This window comes from Ylistrum balloti, unplaced genomic scaffold (assembly GCF_031769215.1).
Source record: "Ylistrum balloti isolate Yb309-2 unplaced genomic scaffold, AGI_CSIRO_Ybal_v1 Utg371934, whole genome shotgun sequence".
Classification (NCBI taxonomy): Eukaryota; Metazoa; Mollusca; class Bivalvia; order Pectinida; family Pectinidae; genus Ylistrum; species Ylistrum balloti.
The window spans coordinates 68854-84913 of record NW_026782949.1 but is presented as its reverse complement, the minus strand read 5'-3'; positions in this window follow the sequence as shown (position 1 = coordinate 84913).

Sequence of the window (16060 nt, the reverse complement as noted above, 5' to 3'; positions counted from 1 at the left end):
ATCAACATTTGCCAGACGCAAATGTCTTGCATGTGTCTTAGTGACTTCTCCTACCTTAAAACTCAAGGGTCCTGTTTGTTCAACAATCCTGAAGTATGATGTCCATTTGTTATCAAGTTTTGATGTTCTTTAATGATTTCTTACATATACAGGATCACCTGCTTTTAAGTCCTCATCCTTGCTATTTCTGTCAGCAAGTTTCCTTTGCTTTTTCTTAGCCTGTTTCAAGTATCGGTGCACTAATACAAAGGACTTGTGCTGCTGTTCTAGTGCGATTTTGTGTAAGTCTTCCCCAACATATCTTCGTCTCGGCTTGAGAATTGTGTCCAAAAGAAGGACAACGTCACGGTTATATAACAGGAAGAAAGGCGATGCCTTTGTCACTTCACTGGTGTGAAATCGCACAGCGGCAAGAGTTTGGTTCAAGAAGAGATCCCATGTATTTGTGCTTTCTTTGATCTTTTGAGCCATTATATCTACCATGGTTCGGTGAAATCTCTCCACTTTTCCGTTCGCTTGGGGGCAGTAATAAGACGTAGTGATGTGATGTATGTTTAGGGCTTCTAGTGTTTCTTTAACTGATTTTGCAATATTCTCAGAACCATTGTCTGATACGATGCTTAAGACACAGCCATATCTTGGGAAAATTTCTTCTAAAATGAGATGCACTATATTTGCTGCTGATTTATCAGGTACAGGAAAAGCCTCTGGCCATCCTGAGTACACATCTACAGTGGATATTATGTACTTATTCCCCGAAAGTGTTTCTGGATAGGGACCTGACAAATCCATGGCTATTTTTGCAAAAGGGTAAGGAGGAATGTCAGTGTCTTGTAGAGGGGGCTTGGGATTAGCACTACTTCTCGTCTGACATGTATCACACTTCTGTATGTACTGGTGTACTTTCTTGTACATCATTGGAAAATAGTACTTCCTACTATAAAACTGAAAACATCAACAGCTATATGGGAATTAGATCAGTTGTGCAACAAACAAATATACAACTACCTTAAACACTTAAACTCCCAAAAACCAATCTCCTACATCTATTGGGCTTCCCAATTTCCTGATGAAGAAGACTTAGACAAAAAAATGGCAAATGCCCTGAAATTCACTTCACTCACATTTATGATAATAAGCTGAGAATATATCGATGGAAATTGATTCATAAAATCTTAATAAACAATCAGTTATTATATAAATATAAAATAAGGATTAATCCACTATGCAACTTATGCAGTGTAGTTGAAGATTTTGATCACTTTTTTACAAAATGTGACTTTATAGTTCCTATAAACAATCAACTGAATACAATTTTTGAGTTGATAGGCTATAGAAAAGACATAACATTAAAAAACTTAGTGCTAGGTCATAAACTCCACAGTGACAACCATGTGAATATAAATATTTTACTAATACTCATTGGATTTACAATCTATAAGGGTTACTGTATGAGTGATAACAAACAAAAACAAGTTAACTTAATATACGTTCTAAAACAAGAATTAGAAATGTTTCTTGAAATTCAAAAACACGAAAATAAAAGTATTCCTAAAATTATAAGTAATTTCTTCAACCATTTAGAATAATCTAAGTATTAATTTTAATCTATAACTCTTGTGCGTCTTATCTTGGTCAATGCAACCGGATGGCCGCGAACAGCATGTAAAGATAACAACACGTGACCATTTCCAATGTAAAAATAGCTTCCTCAAACCGTTAAGCCTGCCTGAAACAAAGTCATTTCATATTAAATATTACTTTACCTAATACTAATAAATACACTGTAATTACTATAAATTACATAAGACAGTCATAACTTATTATCCAATTTGCAAGAAAGCGGGCTTCAACCAAACTTAGGCCTGCTACACTGTTTCTGTTAATGTATATAGATCTACCTGTAATTGAGCTTCAGAAATATCATGCCACGATAAACAAAAAACGAATTCAATAGACTAAAAATACCCTAACAAATAAACTGAGGTTTTGGAAACAAAATAAATGTCTAGACTTACCATGTCAAGCAGTAAATGTTCAGCGTCATGCAGCCATGTGCTCCGGTTAAAGTACTGTTGGCGCCTATACTAGTGCATGGAATAATCGTGGGCGCGTTCGACTCAAGCGACGCGCATACAACAAATAGTTATGAATACTTAATACGTCTTTTTATTGTCTTAATATTTTAATATGTTTATAAACAAATCGAAATTCTTTGTTGGTAAACAAATAGCTATAGGTCAGGCTACAGCTAGGATTGTATTTAGGATGAATGGTTATGTGAAAGGTGAGTGAAGAATGTGAGCCCTCCTGCGAGAGGATATTTCTGTATCTATTTGTTTATCACTGAATAAAAAGAATGTAAAAAAAAAAAAAAAAAAAAAAAGTACTTCTTACGCATGGTGTCATAAGTTTTATCTAGAGCCATATGACCTAAAGACTCATGATGCTGCTTAATCACAAGTTCCTCAAATTCCTTAGGTATGTAGAGCCTTAAGTTTGGGTCATCTGAGTCTGCGTTTGACAGATAGTATAAGACGTTGTCTACTACCAAGTATCGCTCCTCCTCATTCTTTGTTACATTACCATTACTAAGTCTTGTTCGCAAATTCTTTATGTCTGTGTCATTTTCTTGGGCATCTTTAATGTTAATGTCTTCTGGTAAATCCATATGAGGCTTAATGATGTCATCTGGCGGATCTACTTCACAACTGGCGTAGTCTTTAGGACGGAAGTAATTGGAGTTCAGGGCACCTACTTTTAAGGTTCTATCATCAACGTCTAAGATATCTTGTGCTTCTTCTGGAGCACCTTGAGCATCTTGAGCTTCTTCACTGGTATCAGAAGGTTTTCTAGACAGCAAGACTGCACAACAATTATACCTGCCCTCTATATATTCCACCTTGCAGTTATATGCTGCCACACTAAGAGCCCACATAGACAGTTTCTTATTTGTAGTCTTTTTATCTGAGAAGATGTAACAAAGTGGTCGATGGTCAGTCCGTATTACAAAATCTACTATTATGTAAGTAATTGTCAAGCTTTTGTAATGCGTACACTACAGCAAAGGCCTCCTTCTCGATTACAGACCACCTTCTTTGTGTTTGACTGAGCTTATGTGACAAGTAATATATTGGCATTTCTTCACCCTCTTTCTTCTGCGTAAGACATGAGCCTATGCAAGAATCTGAAGCATCCGTATAAAGGATATAGTCTTGGCTAGGATCTGTGTTATGCCGTACGAATTGAGAACAAACAACTCTGCATAAAGTGTCACCATGTATTAATCAAAATGCCTACAATCAAAACAGAACAAATACTTACAAATGGAATGACAATACAAATTCATATCACGTACAATTATAGAAACCGTATACGTATGACGTACCCAGAGATATGACGCTCAATACCAGTTTACCTTATTGTCACAAACCAGACTTCCAAATCGTTTTAACCGATGGAATATAACTAAATTAACACCAGAAAATCCACAAATGTTGTCAAACGATAAATCAAATTGGCGTCAAATCATCGGCCATGCCATACCACAAACCTACACAAAATAGTTAACCTGTCTATATTAATGCACCAACTCAAGAATATCAAGATGAAATATCAGTTAAATGTCTCACATTATTTTATAACTATCATCTATAATTGACTAGAATGCGTAATGAAAGGTATTTATATACACATAACGCCATGTAACCAAAGTTGTTGAAACCAAAAGTACACTGTATTCCGAGAAATTCAAAGTTTATCGATAGCATGTGTTTACAAATATTTTGACCATAATCAAACCTAATATGCATAGACTACACTATGACAGTCAATCATTAACATAGATAACATGTAATGCCATTTACTTACAGAGTGTGAGCCACTAGACTGCCAGAAATCTTTGTTAAATGCCATATACAAATGTATCCTGTGCGAGCACGCCGCAACTATGGGTGCCGCCATTGCCTAACCTGTTCATCCAAAAACACGAGGAGGCCCAACTAGTCGATAAGATAAACCAAAACAATCGCCAAACTAGGCGATAAGTGTCAATTAACTAAAAATGGTCAAATATCACAAATTATCCAAATTAACATAAGAACATTAATCTAAACACCAATTAATCTTATATTTTAACAGAACAATCTGGGTAAGCCAGTAATGGTATTACTGGTAGACTTTCCTTAAGAAAATCAAAAGCATTTTGGCACTTTTCTGACCAGTTGAATCTTGCATACTTCTTTGTTAAGTCTATGAGAGGTTCAGCTATCTTGGAAAAATTGGGTATAAATCTTCTATAGTAGCTACACATTCCAATAAATCCTCGTACTTCTCTGACACAAGTTGGAGATGGTAAAGTTCGAATAGGTCTTAGGTTTACTTTCCTCGTCTAACTGAACTTGCAAGTCTAAGGTAGTAAAGTGCTTTGATTGGCCAAAAAGGTTTAAGATGTCATCTATCAAAGGAAGTGGTACTGACATGGGTGTCACAATCTTATTTAGACTTCTAAAATCGACACACGTCCTTTTGCTGTCATCTTTCTTGTCTACAACAAGACCAAAGGACCAAGGACTTCTTGACCTTTCAATTACTTAAGCCTCTAACATCTCATCTATGGCTTCATTTATGACATCGCGTTTGTTGAGTGGGGTGCGGTATGCACAATTTCTTATAGGTTTGTTGTTTCCTGTGTCAATATGCATCTTCACTGTGTCAGTATGACCTAAATCTGAGTCTTTCTTCGCAAATAGGTCTCTATTTTTTTAAGAAGTTTAATAGTGTCTTCTCTATATTTTTCCGGTACACTTACATCTTTAAAATCCTCCTTACTGTTGCCATTTTTGTCAGCTGTTGCCTTCCCTACTACACTACCACGTCTTAAGGTCATTGTTCTATTGGTATTGTTAACTAATAAGACTGGTATCTTAAAGGGATTTTTTACCTGAGCTATGCTTTCCTGTAATACTACCCCGGGTTCATTATTTATACAAGGTGTCTCTTCACTTGATATTTCAAGAGAAATATTCAGTAATCTTGACTTGGGCACTTCAAAGCTTCTAACAAGTTTAATATTGCATATGGTAGCTGTTTGTGGTCTTGCTTTAATAACTTCTTTAAATCCTCCCAACTAAGGATTCCGTCTCCTTCCATAGAATCAATGTACCTTTTAATAAAGTCACCTACTGACCCCGTACTTGTCTGGTAAGCTATATTTGGTATGGACCCATTGTCCAACCCTACCAATTTAGCATATTTTTCTATTTCTTTGATCCAATCCTTAAACTTTGAAGGGTCACCTTCAAACACCTTTACTACTTGAAACACACCCTGTGCTGTCATAGCCGCCGAAAGACTTTTGAACTGTTGCGCCATGCTTCTTATGAGTACCTCCCCATCATCTTGAGGAGTCCCTCTCCCAGGGGCACTTGAGGATGGATTTTCCTGAGGGGGGAGTCTTTCATTTAACTGGGGGGTACCTAGGTTAGCCATTCTCTCAGCAATACTACTTATTTCTTCCTCTGATAACAAGCTAACCATGACGTCATAAGATATCCTACTTCCTTACAATCAATAACCTAACTGTAAACAATTGAAGATGCCGCCAAAGGTCAGTGATAAGGTACAAAATGGGAAAAGAGTTCCACCTACCTTATAACAGCCAATCCAGTTTAGATGTTGTTACTGGATCCTGGTCACGGCACCAAATCACCTCTTGTAACCCCACTGTGCCCCCGCTCGCGTTGTGTTCCCGAAGAAAAAGCCAAGTCCAAATTCCTTTCTACTTGTTTATATATAGCACAGTGAAGTCCACAAGAAGGCCCGCTCCCTATCACGCTTCCGTAGAGTCAGTCCCACAACCGGAAGTTGTCCCTTTGGCATCCTTAGATCCAAGTGCAATGAGCAGCGAAAACTACCCAGTATTTATAGGGAAAGCCAAAAGTCGGACAACTCCGCAGGTGGAAATTCCTCAAGAACAATGGTTGATCCTGGCGACACAACCATATCAAGATTCTGTCAAAATGATACCGATTTGGACACAAAATGCAGAATCTTGGCGCCATTTGTTATTGTGTATGGGATAAGTGCTGATGGATTGGGGATGCACATTTAGTGCAACGACCGTTGATTGGTCCATTCCCCAATCCCAAGAAGCTATTGTCTGAAATGACAATTGGTACTACCAGTCTTCAGACCCACCGCATATTGGTCACTATTTACATATATAATAATCAAATACTTAACAATTACGCAGAACCTAACATCTGCTAAATCGGTCATGTTTACCTTACATACTCATAATGCTGTACTAAGCAACTATATACAATTCACTATCTAAACTATTATTTTCTCATGACCTTGAACTATTTTACGTTACAATTATACAATCATCGTTACTCTAACTGTTCTGCACTGTTTATATATACACATCACATTTGTTTATATGAATTCTGGCTACCATTGCTTACATAAGTCCCTACTTGCCTATGCAGTGCTGGACATGTAAAGGTCATATTTGGTGCAATATACTATGTACATATTTAACACTCAATCCCTGTTATAAGCTAAATTAAACAACTATAAATTCATGAAAATTATTATTTTCATATTTTAAATTTCCAACCAACATTATATACAATAAAATACTGCTTCCTGTTCATATAACCATTTCCGGTTTAACAACAGAGTGATCTACTTGATAGTGTCACAGTTCCTGCATTGCCTGCAGTCCGTTGCTACTGCATGTACAAACATGTATGAGTCTAGTTAACCTGTGCAACGTAATATACTAAAGTGTGTGTTCAGGCATCGTTTGTGGATTTTGTTCCATGTATTTGGTGGAATTTTGTGATCATTCCAACGTACAGACAAAAATATCAGAAGAGCACAATTAAATAGGTACATAATACATATTAGTGAGGCATGGCTTATCTTTACTTACTTAAATCCATGTTATTGATGGATTTTTTAATGTTCTTCATGTTTTTTGTCTTGCATTAATACAGAAGAGTAATTTTGTATTGATTTATTGGTAATCTTTATAAATGTTCTGTTTATAGTATGGCATTGTCAAGATACATGAGCTTAAGACTTGTTATTTCTGAACCTTAGGACGCTTGACCCATCGTTAGGGTTAACGGTAGGTAGTTGAAATGAACTGTTGATGTTAAATAGCAATTAAATGCAGTGCCATGTTATACATAATGAATTAGTATTGTGTATCGCTGATGTTGTATAGTGTCCAGGTACAAGGTATAACCGGGTGTGTGATGATGTTTACTGTTACTAATAGGTAGATTTTATTGTATGTTCAATATGTACAATATTGTATTGTATTGTTTATTGTATATATGAGATATTAAATGCATAACTGTGGTCAAATATATACATGGCTGTAAGAATAGGTACTTTTTACAGTGGTGTTTATTCTTTGTGCTGTTGAACAGTAGAAAGCAGAATGTGTCTGCCCTATCTTTATATTTCTGCACCAAAGAAATGTAAAACTATCATTTTTTTCCAGATTTTAACTACTGCCATTGTAGTTTAATATTACTTGTTACTAAAAAAGTTTTTTTTTTCTTTTTTTAAATATTTTAACACACTCCATGTCAATCACTTGAACACATTTCAGAGCCCAACATCAAGGCATGCTATAGAACCAATAGCAAGCAATACACTGAACACATTTTGGTTATTTAGAAAAGGAATGTGCATTTTTTAAGATATTTGACCCCTGTGACCTTGGAAGTAGGTGAAGGTCATTAATTTTGACAACTTCAAAGCCCCTTCAATGCCAACATGATGCAGGCCGTATATCAGCACCTTGATGTATTGGGCAATATATTGAGGAATTACTATATATCCTCAAGGATGAGGGGAGCAGCAAGATTGCTGCAACATCTAAGGGACTTGTCAAAGGAGCAAACAATCATGTCACTATGGCAATATGGAGAACGACGGTTATGAAGACTTAAAAAGTCCATCAGCGGCCCTGAAATTTGGTTTTGATGCCTCGAGAATGGCAAGCGTCAAAATGGGTTTGGCATTTGGTGATGGAAATACACAAGAAAAGCAAGAAGCAGAAGAGGTAATCACTCTAATGAAAATGGAGTGGTCTGTGCGGGTTTGCAGGTTGGCACGTTTTCAACCAAGGAAAGACCAGCTTGCAAAGAGCACTTGCGCAACACTGCCAATACCCGAGGACTTGTCAGTACGGGCAGGTCAGGTTATTGCTGAACTGAAAAGCATGGACTTCAAAAAAGACCTGGAACGCTACAGAAGGGCTGTTATGTTATGCTAGTAATCTGTATTACCATTTTAATTTGAGCGTATTTATTGAGTCGCCCGAGGACACTTAGGGATCAGTTGGTCTGTTGTAACCGGGTAAAACACAATAATGAACATTTACCAGAGGACTGAAATAACATGCCCATCAGCTGCCAGCCATCTTGGATTTTGACAATAACATTTTATTACCGCTATATATCTGGAAATACTGAATGAATCTTTTTCAAATTCCATATATGTAGGTTCCCTTGTCATTTACCATACAAGTATCTTGTGTACTTTTGACAAAATTATAAAGGAATTAAAAGAAGAGAAACAATCAAACCTTTATAGAACAAATAAATGATGGTGAAATTCAATGTAGGCTGTATTTTTCATGTGCAATATGCAAGATTTACTATATTTGCTGTTGGGGAAATGATACTGCAATTGTATCGTTTAATTTAACAGGAGTTTTGCAACCACAACCAGACACAGAATCAAGTATAGAGAATGCTGCTTATTATGAAACTCAGTTGGCATAATCACCATGATATGTAGTTGTGTTTTCCTGAACGGAGAATTGATTCGGTGATTTGAACAAGAGTTATGGCCCTTTGTTTATTTCACTATAGAAATCTTGTCCGGAGATCTCCTACATTTTTCATCCGATCTTTATGAAACTCTGTATGCTTAATCACAATGGTATGAAATATAAAAATCTTGTCTGAATATTTCCTCTAACCGATGTTTATGAACTTTTGTAGTTTAATCTCTTTAACATGATTTTATTTTTCTGAATGGAAGTTAATTAGATGATATATACAGAACCATTCCAAAAGTATTCAATCACTCAATATTTTTTATGATAAATTCGAGTGAATATTTGATCATGTAATGAAACGGATCATATATTCGTTTCCATTTGATGTGAGGTTTATGAAACTCTCGTCAATTTTTTTTGTCATTTTACCTCGCCAAAGGCACACCAGGTGGAGGACTGTAATTCTTGAATTATCTTCTTTGTTTTGGATATCCACGGGCGTGTTTTGTTCCGCTTTGCGGAACTCTTGTTTATTTTTATGCTAATGGTGGTGATGATTGAAATGAATCAAAAATTAGTGAAAACCAAATTAAACAATCATCAATGACGATTTTGAAAAGACAATTAAGATATTTTCTGGATTTCATTGACTGCTCTGTTCAGTGTTTTAATAAATTTCAAGTTTCCAAATATCCTTTCTGAAACGGATTCTCAACAGTAGCATGTGCACAATCACTGAATGATGTATATTCGTGTGCACTGATTAGTTTTTTGTCAGCAAGGAAACTTTTACTAATTCTTGAAATACCCATTAGTCCTTTCTTATTAGGTCAGATCCGGGATTAGACAAAACTTAAAGTCCTCAGAGTCATACAAACATGTCGGTGTTATTATCTCTACAGATCTTAAATGTACGTTAGCTGTAGAAAATGACTGTAATAAAGGAAGAAACTGTTGCAAGCTTGTAACCAAATTTGGACAAGACTGAGCTGACGAATCCATTAAAACCATCCGAGTTGTATAAGAAAGCTATAATTCCAAGTGTACTTTACGGGTCTGAATTTTGGTCTAAAATGTCTCAGAAGGACCTGCAATATATAAGTGTATATATATGTATTGGGCTACACGGTACCCATATCCTTTGATAACTTGCTACATTTTTTTTTCAATTATATACCAACACCGATTATATGGCTTTCCTAATTTGCTCTTTTTAAGTTTTGCACTTTTACAGGATAAGTAAATCTAATCAAAGCAAATAATGTATGAATTTTGAACAGGGCTTCTCTTCTCCTAAAACACTTTAAGATGAAAGAAAAGTCTGTCTAATGTATGTTAGAAGTAACAAAACTCTACATGCATTAAATGATATTGTGTCTTTTTTGAAAAACAAACAGGTCCTAAGTGGAATATCACTTTATGTCAAATTGGACTGCAAGAAAATATAATACTAAAGTGGCATATATTTTTTAAACAAAATTGACCTTAAGAAAAGTACAACATAAGGTTTGAATACGTGTCCGTCCGTTTGACACATTTTGTCCGGACAACTCCTAAACCAGTAAACCGATTTCAATGAAACTTCACAGTACTGTTTGCGACAGTGTGTAGATGAGCATGCACTTTTTTCTCCCGAAATTGTGGTTAAAATGCTATCCAGGTCACTATACACCTGGGATGGGGGATGCCGGGGGTGTTAGTTATCCTTTGGATGACAGTTCTACTTTGTATATGGCAAATATTCTCATCAGCAGATAAGATTACGCTGTGTGTTATCTTGAATATGACAATGGACTTTCACTTTGCTTGTTCTTGCTTAAATGCAGTTACAAGTACCAGGTTTAAGTGTTTCAAAGAAAATCATTCCTGTCCCCTCTAATTATATCCCTCTCTGAATCTAAGGAATTGCTCTTTAATATTAATTCCGTTGTTGTTACAGAAGCACAACCTAGAAAAAACAAGAAAGGGACAAAGAAATATATTAGTATTAGAAAACTGATGGTAAGAAAAAACAGAAGGTCTTGGAATCAAGAGGAAAAAGAAATGTTAAAGAAATACTTTCATTATAATTTTGTGAACACCTCCAAGCAAAAATGACATTCTGGTTCAAGCAAGAAAATGCAGCAAGATAAACACATTTTTAGAAGACAGAGGCTTGAGGTCGATTAAATACTCCGTATGGAATTTAGTGCAAGCGCACCAAAAAAGAAAAAAAAATCAGGGCTGTGAACAACAGTAATTAATTGTAACACAGGAAGCTTTGATGAGTTACATAAATTAAGTTGGTATCTATGACAGGTTCATCTTATGTTTACATTTTAAGAGGGGGAAGAAGAATAAAAAAAAAGAGTAGTTGAATGTTCTATCATAAAAGAATGTTGGTGCCACATTATTGAATTATCAAATATGTAAATCATTGTATACTAGTGAATCAAATGATAAGTCATTTTGAAGAAAAGTTAGCAGCACTGTTTTTTATGAAAGGTAAATATACAGCAATTTTGTGGACATCATTTAGAGCATTCATCGATGGGTATCTTCTATCTTGATTGTTGTATAAAGACAGTGTTTTAAGTGAAGTTCTGTTCTTTATAGAGGGTTGCCAATTAATGTAGTTTAACCATACTGCAAATGTACAATTACTATCAATCAGTTTTATGATCATTTGAGATATGGTTGTTAAAATGTGACTCATAACTCTTTGCATTTGAGATGGATAAGTTTCTCAGTGTTAGAATATCGGGTTTTAAGACTAAGGATGAGAAAATACAAGGAAAAGGATCACTCTTGTTTGATTATTTGTTTTAAGGGAATTTAAATTGAACAATTATTTTAATTATGTTCCTGGATATTGAGACAAAACAAATGAGGTGATGAATTTACGGTGTCATTTTTTTTAGCTCACCTGGCCCGGATGGCCAAGGTAAGCTTACGCCGTACCGTGGCGTCCGGCGTCAACAATTGACTTCTCCTTCTTAACCACTGATCAGGATCATCCAATTGTACAGTCAATAAAATGTCTATTATTCGTCATGTGTCCAGGAACTGTGTGTTTTCAAGTCGTCCAGATGCGTCTGTGTCAAGGTCAGCTTCGAAGGGGTTGGGAGTCTGATGTTCCTCGTCGTGACTACAGTCAGAAGTATGAAGGTTGTCATCTACGTTGACGTGTTTCTAATTGTTATGGACGTCGACATGCGTTTCACAGTCGCCACAGTCATTAGCCTGATTGTTGACATGGACGTCGACATGTGTTTCACAGTCACCACAGTCAGCAGTCTGATTGTTGACATGGACGTCGACATGTGTTTCACCGTCACCAGAGTAGAGATCCAACAGTTTGCAGGAACTACACAGGACGGAATCCGTTTTACAATCCTGATTGCATTTTTTGCAAGGATATTTTTTAGATTGAAATTTGCGTGCACGACCCATGGTAAAGCATAAATTGTGTGACCAGAATTTGCGAAAACTGCAGATTTCATTGGCACTGTCCGCGGGACTTCAAAAAATCTTTGGCCTTTATTGTTTTATGAAATTTGAGTAACTCGTGAAAATGCGTGTTCAAACATATGATAACGGTGTTATTTTTACAAATTTGTCCCGAGTGGCAATTCCTTTCACCTGGGCAATTAAACATAACACTTGCGGTGATTGTGAAACAAAAGGTTTTTAACGAGCTTTTCAACTGTCTTGATAGCTTGGGGGATCTTATGAAAACAAAAGAATTGATTAGAGAAATATCGCAGTAATTCTTTAATTAAACACGCCCATTTGTTGAACAATAATTCTTAGTGGAAGGAGAGCTTTCCACGGGACCGCCCAATTAATCGCACAAATTCTAAACAATTGAAGTGCAAATAAAACCTTACCTTCTTCAAGGAAAAAAACTGACAAAAGTTGCATTGTTCGGAAGCAGTTACATCGCACGTCTTGGTGCATTTTGTAATTATGGCATGAAGGTTCCTGGAGTTGTAAGATTTTGCGCAGAAGGTGGGATGAGGGCTGATAGAATATTCACCACTCCGAGGTTTAAAAGATGCCTGGAAGTACTGATGCTCTTCAGACCTGACATAGTGTATGTGTGTATTGGTGCAAATGACATAGAAACAACTACTTCTCCAGCCGGTGTGTTTTCATCAATCCTTATGTTGATAGACCTACTCCACTCGAGCAGCGTACAACAAATTCTGATCCTAGATATTTCCAGACGCGGCAAATTCAGTAATGGCCTGACGTTTGAAAATTTCGACAAAGACGTGTCATCAACAAGAAAGACAAGTTAAAGATGGACTAGTCATCTAACCCGGGAGATTATTCTGAAGATTTAGTTCACTACAAAGAGAAGGGGATGCAGAAGTATTTCCATAGCGCCAGAAGACACCTATTATCAGCCGTGATAAATTGATATTTCAATATCATTTATTGCAAACAACTCTTTTCAGAGCTACAAAAATATCACGAAAAGAACCACTTTTGTTCATGAATTACGCAATTCCCTTTTAAATGTTATTCACTTATTACTTTCCCGATATCATAAAAGTTTCAATTAATTCCCCAAAATAAAGTAGGCCCGTGAATCCATGTCTAAAACAGATCTGTTGTCAACATATAGTACTTATTTCAAAATAGATATTAAGTTTAAGTACATAAGTAAAATACATTTTTACCATTTTATTGCAATACACACTTTCAACAAACTGTACATTATCCGAAAAACAAGAGTTGTATAAAAATGAGTAAGACACTTCTTAAGTGTCGTATGATACTAATAGAGTCTACCATATGTAGGTAGTGATATGGATATTCTACCCGAGGGTGTAGAATCCAAAATTCTACACCCCTGGGTAGAATATCCCTATCACACATACTTACATATGATGGATTTTTTTCCTCCCACCTCTCATCCAATTACTTAGACAACACGAGAAACATTGTGAAAATAAGATTTTTTTTTTCTTTTAACACCTATCAAAATATATATATATGTAAATTTGGTTGTTTTATAAAAAATAATGAGGGCGAACACCAGGTCCGGTTCCAGATGTTTATTAGGTTAAACCCTAAAGACCCTACAACATAACATACATAAAACACATAAATACGATCCCTTACAATACATTAAATATCACACGTAATATACATTACAGATAATATCATAGTTGTAATTATCTCAAAAGAGAGTTTAATTGTTCCACAATGTACATGGATACCTACTTATATTATATAAATACAAATATTTAGTACAACATAAAAAAGGAATATAGCGACACACTATAGCCACAGTACGTTACACGTTATTTAATCATTTAATAGAACATTATTTAATAAACAATATTTAATGTGAAAACCTACCCCAACAATGGGTCAAGGGTCCTAAAGTAACATAGGGCTCATTATGATCGTAGACAAATGACTGATATCATTGTGATCGTAGATGATTACTGTAATTAAAACAACGCATATATACATAGTTACACAGTATACGGGTCATTGTATATTTACTACAAATATATAAAGCTACCCATTTCAAACCGACGGTAAGATCGGCAGTATTATTAGTGTATACAATACATGGATTTTGATAAATTAATAACATCATTACAAATGATGTTAAACAAGATATGTAATACAATAATCGATGTTTCAAAGCAATATATAAAATATGACTTACAATTTAGGGACAAGGTGTTCATAATCTGGACGGAGGTTTCAATCGTCCGTAATGGTCAATGTCCCCTTTGTCCACTGAAAACCCGCCAAATACAGACAAAGACCAAAGAACGAAAACGAGACAATAACTGGACATACGTAGACACACTACGTCACACGGGCAAACTAAACATATAGACGCAACATATATACATACATTTATAACGATCACAGACGACGCGGAAATCCAAACGGCGCGACGCTAGACAACGGCGGCCAAAATTACCTAAAACTTAACCCTATTACATCTATATATATATATTTGAAAAGCTGAGAAAAAGTCCAGGTGTACCTTTGGTATACTACAGAAAAAGAGTACACAGCCGACGCTCAATACTGAAAAGAATAACTATTGAAAGATTATTTGAAGTGTACACCTATGTCGATGTCTAGCCTACCGTCGTCAATAACGTTATATTCTTCCGCGAGAGCAAACGCAATATGAATAACCATTAGAAATATTTAATTTTTGGAAATTAAATAGTTTAATTAGCGATAGATACATGGAAATACCTGTATTGAACAACATTTAACTCCGTATTATTTATTAAGGAAGGGTAGGCTTGCCGCAATGTCATGGACAAAAAGGGCATTTCCCAGTTTATAATGACGTCAATTGTTTATGCGCGCGAAAAAATGCAATGGTGTGAGTGTCACGCGTGTGTTCATTCAGAATCAGAGTCATAGATGATCCTCCGACGTTTATTTGTGTTCACTGGACAAGGATTGTTTTAGTTAATGTTAACTGTGATTTTACAGTCGCGCATTACGGAACCTGCAAGCAAAGCATCCACTCATCGGTTTGAGTCAGTTGTGATAGAAACGTGACCTAGATTTTCAACAGAGACGTGTGTTTCTAGTTCCATGGTTTGTTGTAGGCTCATACCTTCCGCTGGATCTTTTTGTTGTATGTCCTTTCATTGACACTTTATTGAATTGCTAGAATCCCAAGTGGACAGCTTCAATCGAGGGGATAGTGCCATTAGTGGTGGCCTTGAAATTGTCGCTGGAATGTTTCGATTTTGTCCATGATATTAAATGGATCTCGATGCTGTGACTGGTGCTCGTGGATTATCAGTAAGGAGATTCGAAATGGCCTGTTTGTGAACAGCATTTAAAGTTCTGTAATTATTTAAGCTCTGTGTGTTTTTGTGTCCAGTTACATACACTTGGAGATGGTCCGGAATGTTGTGATCGGTCATTGTCTGCACGAGTGTTTTTCTTACACTGGTGTTTGTATATTTCTTATATGTAGGTAAGTCGGCAGAAGTCGCCATTTGTTTCATTATACTCAAGTTTGTTTTTACCTATCGGACCCCTCAGAAACCATCGCCCGTTGGGTTTGGGGTTTTGGTTGTTGGTCACCGCTGCAATATATAAAGGGTCATGGGGAATGCAGAAGTCTGACGGACGTTTCGCTTCATACAATTTGTACATATATACTGGACACCGCTCTAGCTTTGAAGGATTTGCATACATTCGGGGTGGACAGCGAATTCCTCTCTTTACACCAGTTAATGTTTATTTGAGGCATTGTGGAGG